At 44.6% G+C, this 6097-nt stretch overlaps 1 protein-coding gene across 2 annotated transcripts in view; it reads left to right on the top strand.

Annotated features, from left to right (window-relative positions):
- The window catches only part of BTBD11 (BTB domain containing 11), a 166409-nt gene that overhangs the window by 22294 nt on the left and 138018 nt on the right, over positions 1-6097 (top strand). The gene's annotated exons all lie outside the window — the stretch shown is intronic.

Genomic DNA, 6097 nt, shown 5'->3' with positions numbered 1-6097 from the left:
TTTCATGCAAGTTTGTAATCCTACAGAAAAGACTGTTCAATTACACTAGAATTCCTCCCCTCCAAGACATGTTTGGAAGACATCGAGGTTTCTTTGGGCAGAATCATTCTTTATCGAACCTCTTTTTACTCGTCATGCTGCTTTATGTTGTGTGCTTTATTTCTTCTAATAAAACAGTTGATTGGAATTTCCTAACTCTACATCTTGCTGCATTCCAATGTTGTACCTCTCTGCCACCAACTGTTTTTCTCCAGACTCCTGGTGTCTTGCTAGTTCCATATGAGCTACAAGACTGCTCAACAGCAGTTTTATGGTCTCTGTGTATATTTGGTTTCTTTAGATCCCTTCTGTGTGTGTCATTTGGTCTTACTGAGTTATAAAATGCAGGCTAAATTTATCCCTTGTTTAAGTCCATTGATTTCAGTGGATGTTTGCTATGGAAAGATTTTGGCACATTCATTAAATGGATATACTTTCACATTCTTTTCTTCTTCATTTTTTCCAGGCTTATCTAGATCATGAATTTTATCTCCTGCCTAATTACTTCTGTGTGCTTTGTACAGAACTCGCAGAGAAATGACTACTGAGTGCTTCATCCGTCTGGATTCTTGTTATGTGATCCCCTGCCTCGTTCAACAATAGACCCATTCTCTCCTCTGTATTTTCCTTGGTTATATTTATAAAAACATATACTTGTTTCCCATTACTCTTTCAAGCTCAAAGCAAATCAGAAACCTTACTGTTCGTCCCCTTAACTTTATGCCTTATAATATTTTACCTCCAGCGTATATTCAGGCTTCATAACTTCTTCTCTGTTTCCTCTCTCATTTCTTTTCTCATTTAAGGAATGAGCTCACTTCATGCCAAGAACCAGAGGAGCCATTTATTTTGACCCACTTGTTTTTCTCTAGCAATGGAATTACTTTCACATGTAGTTCTTCCAGGTTAGCCTTTAGGATATGCCATCCTTTGCATTTTGAAATGCAGGTCACTGTTTTCTCATGTTTCTTAATTGAAGATAAGTTTGTTTTCCTGAACAGAGATTGAAAGCACCTTCCTTAGTACTCAGTTCATGTGGAAGGGACACCAAGATTTCTCTTTTCTTCTAGGTTTTTAGTAAACGCTTCCCTGTTAGCACCAAATTTAGCATTACCTCATGTCTCATTGCATTCCCCGTTGAAATGTGTTATCGTTACCTTCACAGTTCACAAAGTCCTCTGACCTATATATTATAGAATGGCAGGTCTTTCCCAAGAGCTAGCTCAGCAATTAAAATTTCCCACTGGCACAGATGGTTATGATAATAGGACATCATATATTTATATAGAGAGAGTGAGAGAGGAGAGAGAGCACTCCTACATTTTTCAAAGCAGTGTACAAACATTAGCTAATTTACCCTAATAACAGCTCTGCAAGGAAATTAAATGTGATTATTCCCATTTTATAGATGGAAAAGCTCAGGAAAGCAGACTAAATGATGAGCCGGAGGCTAGCACGAGAAGTTGTTATTGAGGGGTGGGACGAGATCTGGGGACGCAGCGCCGTCCTGGCATGGCTGCTGTTCAGTCCATCGGGCTGCCGAATGCCAGGTGAGGTCTTTCCTGAAACCCGTCTGGTTCACACATTTTCTACGGTTTTGCAGTGTCCCCGTTGGGAGAGCTGGTGTGCTCGCTTGCTTAACAGAGTTAAGTTGCTATTTGCATAGCTCATCCTTCTTTGCATGGCTTGCTTTTGTCGCTACCCTGAAGCCAGAAGTCAGGTGTTTGGTGCTGGAAGTTTATTTTCTCAGCACCGCATCGAGGCAGTGTAGCTGTGTGCTTTTAGCGGTCTAAACAAGGGGCTCAACTCATTTAACACCTACCAGTTACCGGCCCTGTTGGTGCGATAATTTATCCACAGCTTAACAGGGCAGCAGCTTAGGAGCCTGTTGAGTCTCACGGCTTTTGTGGAAGCCCCTTTATAGAGGGGGCGTTTGAGGCGATGTCCTCATTGGATTCAGTGGGCAGTGCCCTGCAGCATTCAGGTGGTTCCTAGTATTTGCACGTAGGATTTGGCCTTCCTAATGAAATAAGATGTGAAATCCTGTGTTGTACCTGCTGCACTTTTCTCATCTTCTCTCACCTTATCTATCACTTCTGGTTTTTGAGAACTGGACAGAAGCGTTGTATGGTGTTACCAGCTGCTATTTTTAATCTGTGCAACCGGCGCCATGGATAACAACCTGCACACTTCCAAACCATTCCAGGAATGTCAGCCTTTCAAACAAGCTGCCTCTCAAAGGACGAGTGCAAAATCAAGTGCAGAGGTTGCAAGTGTTTTGGAAAAAGATGGTGGAGTTTAGCATAGTGTTTGCTTTTTATTTTCAGGTAACCATCTGGCTGAACACCTGGAAGGGGGGTAGCACGGTGTTTGCTATTTCACTATCAGTCACAGGTAGGGCTATAGCAGAATTTGTCTCTGGGGAGAGTTGTCCTGGTGAGGGCAGAGCAGAAGCCTTTGAATTGAAAATGTCTGTGCTACCTGAATTTTTATGTGCCTCATGGAAACTACCGTGGGGATTTCTTTTTCTGTGACATCGCTATCATGATTTACAGTGCAATGAAACCTAGTTTGTATCTAGTTAGCCTTCAACCCAGAGAAGAGGGAGGCAGTGCAAAGCCCTGCTGGGGTGATGAAGGGCTCTTACTCACCGTCCCACCCCTCCACACAATAGAAATGCTTTCTCAGCAGCAGGCATGTGCAAAACCTGAAATCCCTCCTAAAGCAAGCACTGCCCCTGTGCCTGGGAGCTGAACCCGTGCCTGGGATGTGGGACACACTTCCCTCGGTCCCTGCTGCTGGGGGGGACTGAACTTGCCTCCTTGTTGTCCCCCCTGAGCTGCTGAAGTGCTGCAATTCCCCTCTTACGAAAGGAGGGGAGCGTTTTGGGGAGGGGAAGCTGCCACCCCCAGCTGGGATCTCTGTGCTGACCATCCCTGGGCTGAGCCCGAGCTGTAATGCCTTCGAGAGGAAGCTCTGGATCGTATTAATTATCTGTGGTTCATGCCTGGGCTTAATTTTTAAATGGATCATTCAGCACAGTGGTGGAATTAGACTCAGTAAGGTTTAATGTGGATTTGGTTTATGAAAGAATATAAATCTAGCAGTGCTGCTTTTGGAGAAGCCTTGTTTGGAAAGTGACATCACTTAATAAGGCTGAATATTTTAGTTTGTTTGCTTTATCATTATTTTTTTTTTCAAAATGCAGCACCTATGAGGTAATTTCCATATCTTAAGAATCACACCAGTCAACACCTGCCGGCTGGTGGCAAGATCCTCGAGCAATGCTCACCCAGTGGGTGAGCCCCATCCAGTGAGCTGGGCTGGCGAGGTGGGTACCTGCCTCGTTCTCCACCCGAGCTGAAGGTTTTTAAGTCTTCATGTGCTGCTGCCCTAAATCTGTCCTTTACCCTGGGCTTTGGCACGTGCCCTGGGCCTTTCCTGTGTGACTGCCTCATGGGAGTTGAGTGCCCAGCTGGGGTTGTTTTCAGCTTGCTACGGCAAACGTACGAGCCAAGTCTGTGAAGGAGTAGCGTGTTACAAAGCAGCATCAAAAGAATACACGGTATTAAAAATGGTCTCTGGAGTTTCTGTTTATATTCTCAGTTAAATTAAGGTTTCTGAGATTTGAAGTCAAGGGGAAAAGGGGCTTACTGAGAGGTGTAGCTCACAAAAGCTCATTACAGAGGCCTGGGTAAAAAGGCCCCAAGGAATCTGATGGAGTGGTTATATGAAATATTGAGGAAAACCAGACTGTATTCCAAATTTTGCCCTTAAATATACTTTTCTGTCTTCATTAAAGTCAGTGGCAACCTTACATACACATCTGAGGTCAGCGTTTCACATATTAAAAGAGGCAGGCTTAGGGTGTTTATTATTGGTGCACAGATTGACTCTGCGGGGGATAAATGCAGTTTATTTTCATATGGTGATGTATAAGAATGCTTCAAGGAATTGCAGACACCGACAGAGGCTTAAAGCAAAATCTGGAAAATGCTCCCATACTTAAAAAATTAAACTACAAATCATGATTTTATTTCAAGCTTGGCATTATGATATTTCCGTTCTGCAGAAAAATAAGATTAAAAAATCAGTTTTCATATGGCACTAATGGATTGGTTACATGCTTTGAGCAGCTCGGTGTTGAAGCTCTGAAAAATGCCTTGATACGTGGCAGTGTGGTGTGAAAGAATATTGATGGTGTCTCTGTGAAGTTTGCTGTGCATTAGCAAGTGGCCTGGGTGAAGCAGGGGGACATCGTGCAACTCCCAGTTACCTGGAGCTGGCAAATCGGGCATGCTTTTCACATCGCTGCCGCAGGGAGACTGAAAGGGTAGCATCTGCTTGTGGTGTTGGAATTAGCATAGGTGTGTGGAAATACTAATACACTTGGGGTGGAAGTAGTACCAGCCAGAAATTAAAAAGAGATTATTAAAATGCAGAGGAGTAGAGAAAGCCTGAGGATACCTCGCGTAACGAGCTAATCACATGTGCGTATTCAGTTTGATGTGTTGCAGAAAGAAATGTTATTTGCCTTCCAGGACTACAAGAGAGTGTGTCCAAGAGCAAATAATGCATTTTTAAGCGGACCTGCTTAGCATTCCTGCGAGCTGGGGTAACACAACCTGGTTTGTACTGGAGGGAACGAGAAAGGCCCCAAATTTCTTTCTTTCTTGGTGTTGGGATGTGCAGGTGGGAACTAGCTGTGACTGGGAGTCACACTTAAATGCATTGTACCTTTGTCTGTCATGCAAGCAGCTTAAAGCTGAAATCACTTTGGCAATGGTATTTTTCTTCATTTAATAGCATTTTCCAGAGGTTCTGGGAAAGCGCGAGAGGAAATGGTGCAGGATTTCTCGCCTGTGGGAGCAGCCTGCTGATCCATTGCTTTTGGTGCTTGGGTGGCTCCCAGCCCCAACAGCCTGTTCTCAGCCCATTAGCACTGCTGGCATGGGGTAATTCTTGCTGCCTGCACTGCACGAATGGCCTAACAAGGGAGGCTTCACCTCTGTTTCCCTGCTATAGTCACATGGCAAAAAAAACTAAAAGGGCCTCTCTGCTAAGGGTTAAGGGTTAAGACCAGACTTAAGGGTTAAGACCAGACGTTGTGGCATTTGAAGGTTGTGTCCGGGCTGCGAGCAACTGTTAGCTATTCTCTTCTCAAACTACCTTAAATTTCAGGTGCATTTGCTGATAATATAACATAAAAATGTGCCTACAGATGCCACTTCACTCATTCCTCTGTGCTTGTATCCTGTAAAGGTCACGTCCCCACCTCTGCGAGCTCACAGCTGGTGAAGGTTAAGTAATGAATGAGTTCTTGGAGAAGAGTTCACCCAGTTAGCCATTTCCAGCAGGGTAGTTCAAGCAAAACATACTTAACAGAGTCTGCAGGCTTCTGATTTGGCAGCATTTATCTTCTTACGCTCGCTGAACAGGTAGGTTTGCACCAGTTTCACTCATGTGGTGCTGCAGCCTGGTCCCGTGGAGCTCTGGTTGATCGTGTGGGCTTTCCCCTGTGATATTGCAAAATGTTTTATGGGAACGTCAGTGGAGGTGTTAGTAAAAGACTATGATGCTGTTGCTTTGTTGTTTTGTAATTATCCTCGTGCTTTTGTGAGAGCAAACTGGAAGGAAGCTCTTGACTCAAAAAGCTGCCTAATGCATGCGCGTACATGAGTGGCGAGGAAGTGAGACGCCTTTTGGTGGCTTGAGCCGCACAGACCAGGCTTAGGGACTACATCTCACAGGACGTTACAGTGATGCAGCAACCACCTTGAGTTCCTCAGGGCTCAAATGCTGTGTACTGGCAATAACATTTTCTGGTGCTTGTGGTGGGGTGCTCCCCCAGCTCTGGGCTTAGGTCCTGCCCTCAGAGCTTGCTGCAGTGGCACCAGCTGAAATGTGGTGAGTGAACAAATCATTCAGGGAGCCCTTCAGGGTCACAGAACAGCATTTGGGGTGACTCTGTTCATTTTCAATTACCGCGTGTGTGTTTCTACATATATTGAGGAATGCTCTCTGCAAGAGGTTTGGACCGCTGCTAACAGCCATATCC

Source organism: Cygnus olor, chromosome 1 (assembly GCF_009769625.2).
Source record: "Cygnus olor isolate bCygOlo1 chromosome 1, bCygOlo1.pri.v2, whole genome shotgun sequence".
Taxonomy (NCBI): domain Eukaryota; kingdom Metazoa; phylum Chordata; class Aves; order Anseriformes; family Anatidae; genus Cygnus; species Cygnus olor.
This window is presented reverse-complemented; position numbering and strand designations above follow the sequence as displayed.